We start from the raw sequence: 18,613 nt of genomic DNA on the forward strand, positions 1-18,613 counted from the left end.
CTCCCTATCACCCACGTCACAGACGGAATGCTAAAGCGTCATTTTGTAGGGAATGTTTGCTATTTTTACCCTATATTCATTGAGCTGCCTGAAAGCAGTGCTTCCTAATATCTGTGGGCAGCATAGAAAAAGCTGACACACCCGCTCTGTCAGTGTAATTAGGCTGGAGTTTTCCCGCCCTATCCAATGTCCGCTGCTTATGTGGATGGTGGGCTCCTCTGGCTGTTGTGGGTCACAATATCGTCGTGGAAATATTAACCTGACAAAATATTGCGTTCACAGTATTGACTACCAGTATATCGTTATGGCATGTGTATATTTACTGTTCTTAACTGCCCATCTACTTACTTGCCTAACGATACAGAATAGTCATCATTCAGTATTTTGGAAAGTGAATGCCTCTATCACAAAATTGAGGTATAAGACCCTACTTGTTGCACCCATGTCCTCCAGATTAACCCTTAGTGCGGCCATAATCATAGTACTGGATGGCACATTGTGGGATCTGTTCTTTTATTGTGGTGTTTAATGCACGAGAAGTTATGTTTATCCTAATAAATGTGTGCTTTCTTCCATTTTGGATGTGACATCGTAATGTATCACGTGATCACTGCTGCTGTTGTTTTTCGCTATAATAAAGAATTGTGGGCTTACACAGAGACAACCGAGACTTTCCCAGTCACATTGAACGCAATGTACCTAATCAAAGACAAACTAACTGTCCCAGACCAAACAACATACTATGTAGCAAGTTGTGTCACCTGAATAAACTCTGGGAAGATCTGAATCTAATTTAATAGAATTGTGAGAATCTTCCAATGTAATCTATAGTAAAATGTTTCTTCTTGCTCAATTTCTATTGGTGCATGACTTAAGAATCATATTTTGGTGAATGTATGAAATCCTTTGTCTAAATTCCTATAAAAGGTCCTGTTTCTCTGTTAGTGGGCTTGCCATTTTTTCACTTAGGAAGGTGAATCGATGCTGGCTATTCTGTAGAACCTTACTGAGTTCTTCCTGTACTTTATGATTACATGATTATATTCTTAAATTGACTGATGGTCTTGCTTATGTATTTTTGTACTTACATTCTTTGAGTAAAACTTTGAACTTTTGTACTTGTCTGTCATTGTCATTCTTATTGAGAATGTTTACTGCTTCAACCTAAGCTGTGAGATTTCATAAAGTAGGGATGGGCCACTGGGGAGCACCAAAAGTGCGTCCAAGTAGTTGGTGTGCATTGAGCAGGTAAATGACACACAAGCTTGCCCGCCAACAGATCTGATAGCAGAAGATTCCGAGTGGATCAGTCTAGTACTGATTTACCTAGTCGGATGAGATGAATTGACCATAGAACCGATTTTGGAACATTCATGATTCAGGTTTTGCCCTCAGATTCAAGATGACACAGCCTGACCCGATCAGGCTGGGTCAATTTGCTAACCAACAAAGGAACCCCCTAGAGTAGCAACACTAATGCACCATTGCCGTTAAGGGGCTTATTTACAAGCCCCTATCGTCCCAGGAACGTCACTTTTGATGATGTTCCTGTGACAATAGGGGCTTTGCCGTATTTAGAAGGTCGCGTTAGCCACTTTACATGGCCTAATGCCGCCTTGTAAATAAAGCACCCTTTTATGCTGTACTTAGCGTGAAAGTGGTGGGCAATGGATATTGTGGTGGGCATTCCGCCGCAACACCCATTGATTTTGACGCTGCCCCCTATTTACAACAGTGGCGTAAATAGGACGCAGCGCCAAAATTAAGACCAGGGAACACCTGGTCTTAACATGGCGAAATGAGGAGAAATGCTTAATTTCTCCTAGTTGTTACTGTTTCTATGTGTGCTGCACACATTGAAATGGCAAAACGCCATGAATGTAAATAAATGACGATTTGCAACTTCTATGTATGCCGCACAATGCAGCACACATAGGAGTTGCAAATTGCCATTCTGTATTGTTTATGTGCTGGAAAGGACACCTTCCTGCACATAAACAATCACTTCCTCAACGCAGGCATCCTTGCACTATGGTGCAAGGGTGTTTGCGTTGGCGCTAGGCAGCTGAATTTAGCACCAGTGCAGGGAGAAACACAGGGGTGACCTGTATTATTGTAAATACGGTGCATCCCTGTGTTTCTAAAGTGGCAGAGCGCAGCGTTAGCAAATTTGGAGCTAACCCACGCTCCGCCATTTTCTATGCCCCTAAATCTGTTACAGTCATTGCTCACCGTGAGACTATGGTCACACAAAATAAATTGTTTGGCCCCAGATTCAGAACATCCCAAGAGCCAAAGAATCTGTACATGCATACTTTGAGAGATTAATGCATGTTCATAAAGAGCATAGAGGTCTGAATCACCCACTTGGAGACAACATTGGAGTTTTTTTTGCCTCCTATGTGTAAGGATTACAACCTGAAACCAGCAACTAGATCAAACAAGGTGTTCTCTGCTGGCAAAGCAAACCTGTAGATGTAACATAGCAGTATGCAAAATATCGAAGCAGCTTGTAAGATGCTAAACGAAGAGGGCTGAAGGAAAAGTTTTTGGTAGCCAGACCCAGTTGGGCCAGAACTGCCTAGCCCAAGGTTAGACCTTTATGCCAGTGTAGGATTAAACATGCAGGAAGTCTCCATATCTTATGGAGGGAATACCAAAGGAATGGGAGGGGACGAGGTTTTATTTCTGGAACAAATATAAGTGCTTTAAAGAAGATTAACCTTTGTCACATTTGCAACAATGTTGGTCACTGGAAGTGGAAATGCTGCTATAATCCTGACTGAGCGATGATTGATGCTCAAGCCTCCAATTTTGCAATTCATGGAGAACTTCCCCCAGTACCAAAATCCTCTATGACAACCTCAAGAATTCAAAATTCTTGTTTGCCACAAAATCCCCTCTTGCCTGTACAGATGCCAAAAAGAAATCCCCATTTCCAACCCAGTAATCAAGCTCAGCATTGCCTAGTTACATCCAAGACTGCCCCCATTCCCATAATGTTTGAAAGCTCCACGGAATTCAAACAGGATCAATGACCGTACCTGAGGGGTAAGGAAGAGTGCGTGATTGTCGCAGTCTTATAAGTAGATTAGAATAGCCCATGCATAAATTCACAAGTCAATGGGCATTTTGTGCACTTTATGATAGATACCGAAGCCACTCATCCAACTGTTAGAACGATTAAGGTCCCACCTATTTCTCTTGGGAGAAAAGTCCAAGTTGTTGGCATCACAAATCAACACTGTACAAATGAGATCACAGCCTCAGTCCCAGTGAAAATTGGGGCTATCAAATAGCATCCTCAGTTTGTTATATGTGAGTTGATTTCCGTAAATTTGATGTGGAGGGACCTACTCTGTAAGATTAATTGCATTGTATATTGTATACTAGACAGAGTAGGACTGGAAACTCAAGCTGCTGACACTGAGTTCAAATTGCAGCCCCCAGGAACCTGTAGTCAGATTGTACCTGGTCCGTAACAAGGAAGACTAGCATTCAGATCTAAAGAAATCGGTCAGGGAAGATGCATTGGATTCTCCGGGAAAGAAGATTACGTTGAATAAGGGAGCTAAACATATGAAGATAAGCTTTAGGTCTGATGTAATATTCCCTCAGATTACAAACTGACTTCAGACCTCATTGCTTGAATAACCCCGTCATTGAAAGTATGATAGAAAAGAGCATTCTGAAGGAGGTCATTAGGAAGGCATGTAATTCTCCAATTATGGCTGTGCAAAAAGTAAATATGAAATGGATGATAGCTCAGGATATAAGAAAAATGAATCAGATCATCGTTCAACGTTCCATGCTATCCCATATTATAGAATCCTGCCGTAATCATATTTCAAATTCCCCCAGTAGCGGAATGGTTCTCTCTCATTGACCTTTGTTAGGCATTGTTTCTGTCCCCTTCACGAAGAGAGCCAGTTTCTCTACACCTTTAGATGCCAGGAGAAAACTTGTGTGTGGTGTCGTGCTCCTCCGGGGTATACAGAGAGACCATCATATTTCAATCAGATACTCAACAAGAATTTAGACCCTAAAGTTACTGTGCTGTTCAACCCTAGTTCAATACATTGATGACCTATTTGTCACGTCAATCACAAAAGAAGCTTGCAGACAAGACAATGTAGCCCCACTCAGCCTTCTTGCTAAGAATGAGCATAAAGTTTCCTTGAAAAATTACAGTATTGTCATAAGAAAGTTAAATATCTGGGACACTGTTGGACCCGGCCTCGTGGCGTGGTCCTTACCCCCGGGGATTGTGCCCGTTCCCCGCCCCGGCCTTCACGGGCCACCCTTCTGAACTGCACCGAGGCCCTTCATCCTGAGCTGCACGAGGTCGCATACCTCTCGTGGCTCCGCCATCTTGTTGGCATCCACGTGACTCTGTGCGCCAGCCAGCGCGACCCCGCTCAACCCGGCCTCGACCCCAGCGAAGCCCCGACAACGCGGCACCACGAACTGGCCAGGGGGTGCCGCAGGAACCATTCATCGCCCCCGGCGGAGGACAGTATCGATGGGACCCCCAACTGTCCTCCCCTCTCGAGGTGTGATCGCCCTGCAACTCCCTTGGGCCTGGCGCCTCTCCTGCTGGGCGTCTGGCCACCTCCACCCGGCCTCTCCGCCCCCCCCGGGCGCCTGGGTCTGGACATCAAAGGGCTCCAGACCTATATCTGGGGCGACCCCGCCACAGATTGGCAGTTGTATCCCGGAGTCGAGAGCCCTGCTGATTGAATCGCGGCTGACCCTACGGAGAAGAACTCTTGTCGGAACCATCACGAGCCCTGCTGACTGCGTCGCGGCTCCTTCTTGTGAACACTTGGAAGCCACCTGGAACATCGGAGCCCTGCTGACGCTGTCGCGGCCCAACCTCGCTGAAACCTCCCTCGGAGCCCTGCTGACGACGTCGCGGCTCGAGCTGAGCAGAAACCATCTTGAGAGCCCTGCTGATTGGATCGCGGCTCTCCACGAACTGTACGCCGGAGCCCTGCTGACGCCGTCGCGGCTCGATCCCTCCGAGATCCGGAGGTCCTCCAGCTTGAGGATAAGAACTGGGCCCCAGGTACCCTCGTACCGCACTCCTGCCAAAGACTGTCCCGCTACCCCTACCCTTCCAAAGAGACACTGAGACTTTTGGTGGATCCCTCGATCCCTTCGTGGAAATATTGACCTCGTAACCTTTTTATTGCTGATAAAGAATTGCTTGTCTTGAGACAACCTCCTTGAGTCCTGTGTGGTGGTGTTACGGTGCTAGTACGTGATAGGAGAAGGATCTCTCAGGAGACTTCTCGGCAGCGCTCGGCTACTTCGTACAGTGTGAGGGCCCCCCTTGGTGGTCTCGCCGACTCCTCGGGGTCCGCCTTCCAACATTTGGTGGCCAGCGACGGGATCCGAGCCGAACGCAGTACGTACCAGCCAGTACCCACTAGCTACCCATCCAAACGTACAGTAATCATGAGCAGCCAGGAAAACAACGCGACAATGGAGTTCCAGCCCGAACGGCTGGAAGAATATACGCACAAAGAGTTAAAACAGTTCTGCAAAGACAAAGGCATTGCAACCACCGGCCTAGGTACCAAAGAAGACATGCAGAAAGCTCTGAAGACATGGCTGGAGGCCGGGGCGGGCCCCTCCCAGGAAGAGGGTCCCTTGCCCCTGACTGAGACCACATCAACTGCACTGACTCCGGCAACCGGAGGAAGAAAGAGCCTAGAAACCGGCCTCTCCGAAGAAGAAATACGAGAGCGGGAGAAGGTCCGGAACCACGAGCTAGAGCTCGCACGACTGCGGCTGGACGGCGAACTCCAGCTGGCGGAAAAGAAACTGGCCCTAGAGCAGCTACGGCTTCAAGAGGAGATAGAGGAGAAGAGACGACACCGGGAGTTGGAGGAAAAGAAACTGACCCTTGAGCACGAGCGCAGTCTCAAGGAGCTCGAAATCAAGGCCAAGAACGGAGGGACCAACGCCCCCAGTACTAGAGACCCTCTACCGCCTTCTGAGACCAAGGTACATATCCCGAAAGAGGTCGTCAAGGAGTACTACAAGAATGACGACATCCAACAATGGTTCAAGGCCTACGAGGTGGCCATGACCTCTCATCGGGTGCCCCGAAAAGACTGGGGCGCGGGCCTGTGGGGGCGGTTCCTGAGTGAGGGTCGAGACACACTGCTCCAGCTGCCGGAGGAGGTGATGACCTCCTACGATCACATGAAGGAGGCCCTGCTCACCCGCTACGGGCTAACCGCGGAAATGTACCGCCAGCGGTTCAGAGACTGCAAGAAAATCCCGGGTACCACCTGGGTGGAGTATGTGGACTTTTTCAGTCGGGCCCTAGAAGGGTGGATCAAAGGTAGCAAAGTAACCACCTACGGGCAGCTGGTTGACCTCATCGTGTGGGAACATCTCTCCAACAATTGCTTCGTGGAACTGAGACAGCACCTCCTCGACAGCAAAATGACCGACCCGCGAAAACTCACCGTCGAGGCCGATCGATGGGTCAACTCCCGGGTCCCCCGGAACTCAATGGGGGAGTACCAGAGGAACCCCACCGGGCCCCCCCGCCAACGCGGTGGAGGGGGAGGGCCGAACAGGAACCGAGACCCTCCCGCCGGGGCCCCCAGGAGCCCCCCTCGAGGGCCCCCACAGCTACAACTCTCCCCGAGCCTAGCCCGAAGGGGGGCGCCCCCGGCCAGATCCGGACCACGGCCACCAGTAACGTGCTACGGCTGCCAACAAACCGAACACTATGCCAGCGATCCGGTCTGCTCCCTGAACCGAAGAAACGGGGCCGGCGGGCCCCCGCCCCGACAGCTGGCGGCCGCCGCCCTGGGAGGAGAAGAAGAGGAAGAGGAGACCCTCGACCGAGGGACCACTGAATGGGAGCCGGCAGCCATGTCCCTGGTCTGCCTGGGTAGCCGAGAAATGGTGCCCTGCACCCCCATCCCAAGCAACACCCAGAAGTACCGGCAGCAGGTCACGGTCAATGGACAACGGGCCGAAGCCCTTCGTGACACCGGCGCCAGTGTCACCGCTGTCCGCTGCCACCTGGTGACCCCCGAACAGATCCTACCGAATGTGCTGTGCCCCGTCCGGACGGCCGACAACAGCGAAAGCCTGTGCCAGATGGCCCTGGTCCCCTTCGAGTGGGGAGGGGTGACGGGCCTGCTGAAGGTGACGGTACGCGACGACGCCCCCGTCGCCTGCCTCCTGGGGAACGACTTGGAGAGTTCCCCCTGGGCCAAGTAGAGCGACGAGAGCACCTCCGAATGCTGGGACTATCCGACTGGGCCTGCGCCATCACCCGGTCCATGACCGCCCGGGCCCCCGCTCATCCTCGGCCTCCGGGGCTGCCCAGCCCGAGGGGCTCACACCCCCTACCGCCAGCAGCGAGGGGGAGGCGGACACCGACCCTGGACTTAGTGAATCCTCCCCCGAAGAGATGGTTTCCCCGTGCGCCCTACCAGAGCTGACACAATGGCGACACGAAGGGGGCCCCACCCGGGAGCAGTTCCAACAAGAGCAGCAGTCCTGCCCCACTCTCGAAGGGGTCCGCCAGCAAGCGTCCGCCCAAACCAACGGGGACCAGACCGGCACCCACTGGGTCTACTGGGCCGAGGGCCTGCTATACAGTGAGCAAAAAGTGGCAGAACTCGGGGCCAGCCGAGTGTTGGTGGTTCCCCTCCGCTTCCGGGAGTTCCTGCTCAACCTGGCACATGATGTGCCCCTCGCCGGACACTTGGGGCAAGACAAAACGTACAGCCGTCTGGTGACCCACTTCTACTGGCCCCGGATGCGGAGAGACGTGGACAACCACTGCCGGTCCTGCCAGACCTGCCAAGCCAGCGGGAAGACGGGGGGTCGGGTCAAGGCCCCCCTCCAACCCTTTCCAGCCGTCAGCACCCCGTTCGAACGGGTCGGAATCGATATTGTGGGGCCCCTGGACCCCCAGACCGCCCTGGGCCACCGCTTCATCCTGGTCCTCGTGGACCACGCCACCAGGTACCCGGAGGCGGTCCCGCTAAGAACTATAACGGCCCCCGTGGTAGGCCGTGCCTTAATGGGGATCTTCTTCCGAGTGGGATTTCCCCGCGAAGTAGTGAGCGACAGAGGCACGAACTTTATTTCCAGGTACATGCGGTCCCTGTGGCAGCAGTGCGGGGTCACATACAAGTTCACGACCCCCTATCACCCTCAGGGGAACGGACTGGTTGAGCGGTTCAACAGAACACTAAAGGGAATGATCCAGGGCCTGGAAGAACCCCTCCGGCGGAGATGGGATGTCCTGCTGCCGTGCCTCCTGTTTGCCTATCGGGAGGTCCCGCAGAAGTCCCTGGGGTTCAGCCCGTTTGAACTATTGTAAGGACACCCGGTCCGCGGACCGCTCAGCCTGGTCAAGGAGGGCTGGGAGACGAAGCCCCAAGGCGCCCCTCCTGACGTCTACCGATACCTCCTGACCCTCCGAAACCAGACCCGCAAGTTCCGAGCCATGGCCGAAGCCAACCTCGAGGCCAGCCAGGAGGACATGAAGCGGTGGTACGATCGGAACTCCTCTACCATAGAATTCGAGCCAGGTCAGAAAGTATGGGTCATGGCCCCGGTTGAACCCGGCGCCCTCCAGGACAAGTGGACCGGGCCCTTCAAGGTGGTGGAGAGGAAAAGTCCCGTCACCTACCTGGTCGACCTGGAGTCCCCCCGGAACCCCCTCCGGGTCCTACATGCTAACAGGCTAAAACCCCACTTTGCCCGGCCCGATCTGAGCCTGCTACTGGCGACCGACGAGGGGGGCGAGGACGACTCCGAGCCCCTGCCCGACCTCTTGCAGTCCAACGTCCATGATGGATCAATCAAAGGTGTCCAACTCGCCTCTTCCCTGACTCCGGAACAGCGCAACGACTGCCAGCAACTGCTGCAGGACTACGCAGCCCTCTTCTCCCTCACCCCGGGGGTGACCCACTGGTGCGTCCACGACGTCGACACCGGGGAGAGCCCCCCCGTGCGACACAGAGCCTACCGGGTACCCGACCGAGTGCGGGTATGCATCCAGGCCGAAGTAACGAAGATGCTGGCCCTGGGGGTCATCGAACCCTCCGACAGCCCGTGGGCCAGCCCTGTCATCCTGGTGCCAAAGGCCGCAGCTCCCGGCCACCCCCTGGAGTTACGATTCTGCGTGGACTACCAAGCCCTGAATGCAGTGACCAAGACGGACGCCCACCCTATACCCCGGGCCGACGAACTCATCGACCGCTTAGGGGCCGCTCGCTACTTGAGCACGCTGGACCTCACCGCCGGGTACTGGCAGATCCAGCTCACCCCCGGCGCCCAAGAAAGATCCGCCTTTTCGACCCCGGATGGGCATTACCACTTTCGGGTGATGCCCTTCGGAATGAAGAACGCCCCGGCCACTTTCCAAAGACTGGTGAACAAGGTTTTGGCCGGGCTTGAGGCCTTCAGCGCGGCCTACCTAGATGACATTGCCGTGTACAGCAACAACTGGGCAGAGCACCTCCTTCACATTAAAGCCGTCCTGGCCGCCCTCCAGCGGGCCGGGCTCACAATCAAGGCCAGCAAATGCCAGATCAGCCACGGATCCGTGACCTACCTGGGCCATCAAGTAGGGAGCGGGCAGGTGGCCCCTCTCCAACCGAAAATAGATGCCATCCAGGCCTGGGAACCCCCCACTACCCAGACCGCTGTCCGGGCCTTCCTGGGTCTCACCGGATACTACCGGCGGTTTATCCGGGACTATGGGAGCATTGTTGGCCCCCTCACAGAGCTAACGTCCAAAAAGCAGCCCAAGAAGGTGCACTGGACACCCCGCTGCCAAGCAGCCTTCGACACCCTAAAGACAGCCATGTGTACTGCCCCGGTGCTGCAGGCCCCTGACTACAATAAGGAGTTCGTGGTGCAGACGGACGTCTCCGAGTATGGGATCGGGGCCGTCCTGTCCCAGGCCGATGAAAAGGGGCTCGACCGACCAGTGGCCTTCATCAGCCGACGGCTACTGCCCCGGGAGCAACGATGGAGCACCATCGAGCGTGAGGCCTTCGCTGTAGTGTGGGCCCTCAAGAAGCTCCGGCCCTACCTCTTCGGTACCCACTTCCGGGTCCAGACCGACCACCGGCCCCTGCGGTGGTTAATGCAAATGCGGGGCGAGAACCCCAAGCTGCTGCGATGGTCCATCTCGCTACAAGGGATGGACTTTGACGTTGAACACCGGCCCGGCAATGACCACGCCAACGCCGACGGCCTGTCCCGCTTCTTCTGCCTTGACGAGGAGAATCCCCAAGGAGATGGGTGACTCTCCATGCCTTCGGCTGGGGGGGACGCCTGTTGGACCCGGCCTCGTGGCGTGGTCCTTACCCCCGGGGATTGTGCCCGTTCCCCGCCCCGGCCTTCACGGGCCACCCTTCTGAACTGCACCGAGGCCCTTCATCCTGAGCTGCACAAGGTCGCATACCTCTCGTGGCTCCGCCATCTTGTTGGCATCCACGTGACTCTGTGCGCCAGCCAGCACGACCCCGCTCAACCCGGCCTCGACCCCAGCGAAGCCCCGACAACGGGGCACCACAAACTGGCCAGGGGGTGCCGCAGGAACCATTCATCACCCCCGGCGGAGGACAGTATCGATGGGACCCCCAACTGTCCTCCCCTCTCGAGGTGTGATCGCCCTGCAACTCCCTTGGGCCTGGCGCCTCTCCTGCTGGGCGTCTGGTCACCTCCACCCGGCCTCTCCCCCCCCCCCCCGGGCGCCTGGGTCCGGACATCAAAGGGCTCCAGACCTATATCTGGGGCGACCCCGCCACAGATCGGCAGTTGTATCCCGGAGTCGAGAGCCCTGCTGATTGAATCGCGGCTGACCCTACGGAGAAGAACTCTTGTCGGAACCATCACGAGCCCTGCTGACTGCGTCGCGGCTCCTTCTTGTGAACACTTGGAAGCCACCTGGAACATCGGAGCCCTGCTGACGCTGTCGCGGCCCAACCTCGCTGAAACCTCCCTCGGAGCCCTGCTGACGACGTCGCGGCTCGAGCTGAGCAGAAACCATCTTGAGAGCCCTGCTGATTGGATCGCGGCTCTCCACGAACTGTACGCCGGAGCCCTGCTGACGCCGTCGCGGCTCGATCCCTCCGAGATCCGGAGGTCCTCCAGCTTGAGGATAAGAACTGGGCCCCAGGTACCCTCGTACCGCACTCCTGCCAAAGACTGTCCCGCTACCCCTACCCTTCCAAAGAGACACTGAGACTTTTGGTGGATCCCTCGATCCCTTCGTGTAAATATTGACCTCGTAACCTTTTTATTGCTGATAAAGAATTGCTTGTCTTGAGACAACCTCCTTGAGTCCTGTGTGGTGGTGTTACGGTGCTAGTACGTGATAGGAGAAGGATCTCTCAGGAGACTTCTCGGCAGCGCTCGGCTACTTCGTACAGTGTGAGGGCCCCCCTTGGTGGTCTCGCCGACTCCTCGGGGTCCGCCTTCCAACAGACACCAAATTGAGAAGGGAATCAGAAAAGTGTCTCATGCGCATATTGAAACAGTCCTTAAGATGAAATTTCTGACCACACAGAGAGAAGTGAGAGTATACTTGGTTGGCTATTGTCGACAGTGGATCCCATACTTTTCACTTGGTGGTGAAGCCTTTACTAAGGCCGATGCATACTGATGTCAATGACCCGGTAGCAAGGAACAATGAGAGAACCCTACATTGCAGTGCACCTGCTCTCGGAATGCCAGACTACACCAAGGAGTTCATATTCTTTTGCCATGATGAGATGGGTGTGCTTTATCTATGTTGACACACACCCATGGGGTGGCCAAATAACCAGTGACCTACTTCTCAGCAACTTTTGATCGAGTAGCTGCATCATTGCCTGGTTGTCTCAGAGCAGTCTCAGTGGTCAGTCAAAGCATTCAGCAAATGGAAGGAATCGTGATGTGTCACCTGCTAATTTTTATGGTGCTGCATTCCATTGAAATTTTCATGACTCACACTCTGCATTTGACCAATAGTCCCTGTAGGAGAGTAGGGTCTGCTATCCTATGGTCACCCCAAATTTTTGCTTTTTGCTTCACTGGTTTTTGACATATTGAGGCTGTGGGCCTGCTAATCAGACCCCCAGCCTGCTGTTCTCTCTACTAAATTGACACTATGCACTTTAGGTGCATAACCAATTGGAACTGGATCACCCTGTGAGCCCCTGTACCAGTGTACACTAGGTACCCAGGGCATTGGTGTATCTAAGGCCTACCAGGGGCTGAAGCATGTATTGTGCCACCCCTGGCCTGGCCTAACAATTTGACACAACTGGCTGATCACTCAGCTGGGGTAAGTTGGTGTAACCACCTCTTACTTAGGTGTAGTATACCTATACCTAACCTTAAATGGGACACATGTTAACCTATAAGTCACTCCTATGGCAGGCCGTAACAATCCTGAAGGCAGAGTGCTTAGTTTCATGTGAGATTGTGCTCTGGCATGAGCTGAGCCTGTCTGCAGTAGTCGGAACAACTTCCTTCTACCATTTCCAGATATCGCCATACCATATACTCTTAAGTGCATTATGAACCTCGCGGTTAAATGCTATCTTTGGTTTGGCTTTATCAAAACATGTCGAGTAAGGTGTCATACGAATTGGAATACTAACCCGTCGCCAGTTCTGGCGACGGGGGTTAGCATTCCACCCTTCTAGAGGGACACGACATGTACAGAACCTGAAACCCGGGTAAAATCAGACATAGCCTCAGCTCCACAAAATGGACGCTGCCAGCACAGACACAAGTCTGCCCTCCTGCTGCTGGGAGTCCTTCCAGCTTGGGAGACGTGGACAAAGGGTTTCCTGCCAGGGGAGGTGCGAGCCCCACCCCAGACAGGATTTTGTGTATTGGTCAGGTAGGACTTGAATAGAATCAGACATGCCGGAGGCTCACAAGGAGCCTCGGTGCATATGCCAGTTCAAACCGGTCCTGGGGCACACCAGCCCCGGACCTGGGGCGAGCTGGACAAAGGATTGGGGGTGTAACCACCCCCCTTCCTGGTCCCACCGTTAGGGAGGGACCTAGCAGGTAGTCCGGCCCCTAGAATCCGCTTAAAGGTAGGAGCTGTGTCCTAAGACTTCAGACATCCTGGAATCAACTTAACACTAAGAAGAAGACGGGAACTTCGACGTTCTGCTGCACAGAAGACTGAAGGAATTTCCCCCCTATGGTCAGGGAGTGACCATCTTGCTAACGCAAGCACCAACCAGCGAATCGACGTCTGCTTTGCCGCCGCCTCCCGCCGGAGCCCGAGCCCAGAGACCGACAAGAACTGGACCTCCAGACCTCTCATAGCCCGATCCACAGTCCCGGCAAAGAAGGAACCCGTGGAGGCACCGAGACACGTGGAGCCAGCCATCTTGGAAGACACTCGACAAGCTGCAAGCACAACAACAGAGGCTCCCTCCAAGTTGTGCTTTGGGTCCTGAGAAGCCCAACATCCGAGCAGCATCTGCACCAAAGGTGAGCCCTCCAGCATCTCCACGATCTGCGTGGGGCCCCTCTGCACTTTGCGACTCGACGCACCTGCCCGGTCCCTGGCCCGTTGGCTAGTGGCCATCTTGGCAAACCCTTTTGAAAACTACAATGCTGGTCTGGTTGCTCCAGACTGGCCCCTGCATCCCTCCAAAGGAGCAGCCCCTCTGACCTTGCTGGTCAGAGCTAACAGCTTTCTTCGATTCCTGTGACTCCTGCTTTTGCCAAGGCTTGTTTGCTTCTTCTGAGACGCCGACACCGCCAACAGCGAGAGCCTGCGTGGGACAGCTTGTGAACCAACTCCTGGACGTCGTCGACCTTCAGGGACCACGTGGCTGCAGAGACAAGCTACACCTCTACACCTGTTTGCACCCGACATCGCCTGGTACCTACCTGGTGCCACGCCGGTCACTGGCTAGTGACTGTGAACACTGTCCCCTCTGCTTACAGGTCTTCTACACTTCTGATCCACCCTTGGATCCACCGCATCTCTTCTGGACCGACCGCCTGCAGCATCTTTGTCGTCAGGCTCCATTGAACAGATAGACGAAACCCGACGCACTTCGAGCCCTATGCACCCGCTTCCTGTGGGTGAGATAAAGCTGGCACTCCAGTGCACAAGTATAGAGTAACATCTCTAATGTCTAGGTTTGAAGTCTTGATTTCGTAGCCCAACCAGAAGACCCTTCTAGCAGTAACTTTTGAACTTTTACGCACCCATTGAAAACCTATGGGAGCCCGCGTGTAACTTCCCTCACTGCACACGCGACCCGTGGACCTCCTGGTCACTAACTGAAGTTAGCTCCTTGTAGGCCCAGCGATTCTAGAGGCCCTAGGCCTTCTACCTTTCCTATTCGTGGTACTTATACCACTATTTTAGTATATGGTTTGAGAGGCCACCAGGGCCTATCCATATAAAGTGCAACTTCTGTATATTGTGATACTTTCTTGTTTAACGATTTGTGCTCCTGTGCTCATAAAGAGTCTAGGGGATACTTTGAGTAATAAATACATATATATTTTGAATATATATCTGTGTGGTGTCCTTTCATTGGTATAAAAGGGGGTTACATATGGTAAAACAGCTTGCTTTACATGCCTAAACGAGTTTAGCCTGAAAGACTGCTTAGCCTACGCTACCACTAGGGCAGCTGGTCCGAAAAGGTTGACTTACAACCACACCATAAGGGTTGCTTGGCATGGTACAAGGTGGTCACTTTAACTAGTGAACATCATATACCAGGCCAACTTCTCACATTGGTGAGCAGCGGTTGGGATTTGAGCTTGCTGTTGTTTTACCTCTGTAATCTCTTTGTTACCAATTGAAAGATCATACAGGTACCTTTAGGTACATATAAAACAAGTTAGTTATATACTTAAGTTCTACTGAACTTAGTTGTTGTAGAGAAAAGGGAGTAGCACACCCTGACTACAACTACTAGATAGGTTTAGTAGGAAAACCCAAGTGTAGGTAGTTGCAACACATCCACCCACACTTAAGAGCAATGGCTGGGGCAGAGGGGTCCAGCGTACCCATCTCTGTCGAGAGTGACCCCCAGAGGGCAACATCCATCTTTGCTACCCTAAACCAGAATGAGCTCAGGCAGTTGGCTAATTCCAGGGGCCTTAAACAGCCCAGGAACCCTACCTCTGCTGAACTCAGAGAACGCTTGCAAACTGATGAAGATCAGAGAGCTCTCAAGAAAGCCTCCCAGTTAGGCCCCTTAGGGACTGGAACAGGAGGCCCTCCTTCTGAAGATGCTACTGAAGCACCCCTTCCTAACAGTCGCCCCTTAGGTGAGAATCAGACTACAGATGATGAGGATCAGCATAGGGACAAGAATGATAAGGGGGATGAGTCTGATAGTAGTAGTGGTTCAGATGGGAGAAATAGCCCAGTGCCAAGTGTTATACTTGGCTCAGCTAACTTAAGACTATTTGGGAATGACAATGGGTTCCCCCCATTGAATCTCCCTAGTGGACTTAACCAGGGGTTTGGGAGACAAAGGAATCACTCAGGTGACTCTAATGCCTCTCATGCCTCTAGAGGCTCTCAGGGTCACTCCAGAAGAAGGATGACCAGCCCTCAGAGGAGGGAGCATGAGGCCAGAATGCAGGAAGCCCAGCTGAGGATCAGGAAACAGGAGCTAGAAATAGCCCTGATGGAAGAGAAACTGAGCAAGGCTAGGCAACCTAGAGAGAGTGGGTCTATACCCACTGGTGGCAGCATTGTCCCGAAGGACAAAGATAGGGTCTTTGATAATAGGAACCTGTCCAAGGTTGTGGCCCCCTACAAAAGTGGGGATGATATCCACAAGTGGATGACTGCTCTTGAGAGAGCCTGCAAAGTGCAGCAGGTTCCTGAAGACCAGTGGGCAGCAATCTTATGGCTCTCCTTTGAAGGTAGAGGCATAGATAGACTCCTCACTGTTAGAGAGGAGGATGTCAGAAACTACAGAGCCCTGAAGAGTGTCCTGGTTGATGGGTTAGGCTTAACCACTGAGCAGTACAGGTTAATGTTCAGAGATACCCAGAAGACACAGACTCGGGACTGGTCTGAATACATTGAATGTGCCACTAAGGCTTTGGAGGGTTGGTTGCTGGGAAGTAAGGTTTCAGATTGTACAGGATTGTACAATTTGATGATGAGAGAACACATTTTAAATAATTGTCAAAACCAGCAACTGCATCAACACTTGGTTGACTCGGATCTGACCTCTCCCCAAGAATTGGGAAAGAAGGCAGACAAATGGGTCAGAACCAGGGTTAAGCAAAAGAACCAGAACCAGGGCCAAGGGGGTGATCAGAAGAAAACAGACCAAAAGGGTGGTGATCAGAAATCCAAAGACCAGAAGTCTTCAACAGGGCCCCAAACTAGTACTAATGAGGGTGGGTCCCAACAAGCTAAAGGAAAGAAGAAAGAAGGTCCAAAGAAACCCTGGTGCAAATCTTGCAAGAATACAACTCACTGGACTAGTGATTGTAAGAAGGGTGGAGCCCCCAACACTGTTGCCCCTAAGGCACCTGCTCCCAGTAGTACTGTTAGCAGTGTTGGTCCCCAGACAAAGGGTGTAGTGGGAATCACTATGGGAACTGAAGGAGATTCTGACTTAGACAGAACCCTTACACAGGCAGTCTTGATCTGTGATGGGGACATGGATTTGTCCCTGACTGTGAGCCCCAGTAACCTGGGCAAGTACAGACAGACTCCATTGATAAATACAAAAGTGGCTCAAGCATACAGGGACACATGTGCCAGTGTCACTATGGTGACACCAAGCTTTGTGGATCCTGGACAGTACATACCAGGTGAGAATTACCTGGTGACCAATGCCAGCAATACCACTACTTCCCATAGTGTGGCTATTGTTAACTTCTGATGGGGAGGGGTAACTGGCCTCAAAAGGGCTGTGGTTAGTGCAGACCTCCCAGTAGAATGTTTGTTGGGCAATGACCTAGAGAGTTCTCTATGGTCAGAAGTGGAGTACAGGACACATGCAGAGATGTTAGGTATATCAACAACAAAAGAGTGTGTCCATCAAATGTGAACAAGTGCAGGGAAGATAAGAAGAGTGAATCACTATGTTTTTAAAAGAACCCTCACTCACCAACCTAGTTGGTGACATGCTTCATCATTGGGTTCCCACCGGAGAGACCGAGTGTCTCCCCGGTGTGCTACGACGCCTGAATTACAGCGGAGCAGGTTTTTTTGTGTGTGGGTGCAGTGCAAAGAGTGATAGTGTAAGTTTAAAATATGTCGCAGTTTCAACCAATAATGAATTTAATAATGGTAAACTGGACACAGTTAAAATGGTGTGGCGGACGGTATGAACTGGTGATAATTAGACCAGCTACGTCCTAAATCAAGTGCATAGTGAAAGGAGTGGTCAACATGTTTCTGCTTCTTGCGTCAGTGCACGAAGCATTCGTCAGGACCTAAAGTGAGACCACCACGGCGGTGTACGCACGCTAAGGCGTACCCTAACCTGTGGGATCAGAAACCGCTTTGAAACTTACGGTTGCGTTTACCCTTCAGCAATTTCTGAGAGGTTCAGTTCTGTTGAAATGAAAAAAGGACAATACAGAACAAACAAACAGAGATTCACATCATACATATATATTTGCACAAGAACAGGCATGAGCTAAATCACACACGTGTCGTGAGGAAATTTCATGCACACACATGGTGGGGATTTCCATGTCCTTGGAAATGCGGGTAGCAAAATTCATTAGTATTAGCCCGTGTTCAAAATCTAAAGGCATGTGGTGCTCTTTAGCGCTATCGCTAATTGTGCCGATAAAGTGATACACCCTGTTTTTTGTGGGGTGATACGGCAAAGCGACAAAAGTATATGGCCTTCACATTGGTGGTCAGCACTGTATTATGGCCGATCTGTAGGAGGCGGTAGGAAAAATAAAATAAAATAAAATGCTTGGGTTGTGATGGAGAATCGAGGGTAAATGTATCAAGTGGAATTGTGAACATCGCAAGAGACAATCTCAGTGCTTACGTGATGTTCAATTTTGTTTCACAACATGAGTCCGGGTGGGAGGCGGGACTTGTAGTCACACTCTGGACGTGGAGTGAAAAGAATAAGAAAGATTAAAAACTTACACGATTGGAGGGTGGGTATAGGCTTCCGTCCTGTAGCACCATTACTTACTACTCCAAAGCCACCAGCCCTCTGCAACACCTATTCGGCCCTCCTGCGGACTCGGATGTTGATGTCCCTAGCCGCCGAGAGGAAGAAATAGTCAGCGTTTTTCCAATTGGGACGGCGTCACGTCATCACGTGAATCACGTGGGACGTAGACGCGGGGAAAAGAAGGAAGAGACTAGACTGCTGCTTGTCAGGGGCAAAATGAAGACTTTGTACACTTCCGGGAAGCCTCGGTAGAATTATAGCGGTACAGTGACCAGAGGCTGGAATGAAAAAAGGGGGTATTTTCGTTAGCCCAAAAAAAGGGAGGCATACAGCCTGACAATAACGTTACCATATTAACTCTATCTGCCATAGGAGAATTTTTTATTTATGGTGAATAACGTTTTGCGTGTTGCAGTAATTTAGAACAGTCGTGCCAGTGAAGCAGTGCCATGATC

This window comes from Triturus cristatus, chromosome 6 (genome assembly GCF_964204655.1).
Source record: "Triturus cristatus chromosome 6, aTriCri1.1, whole genome shotgun sequence".
In the NCBI taxonomy this organism is placed as follows: Eukaryota; Metazoa; Chordata; class Amphibia; order Caudata; family Salamandridae; genus Triturus; species Triturus cristatus.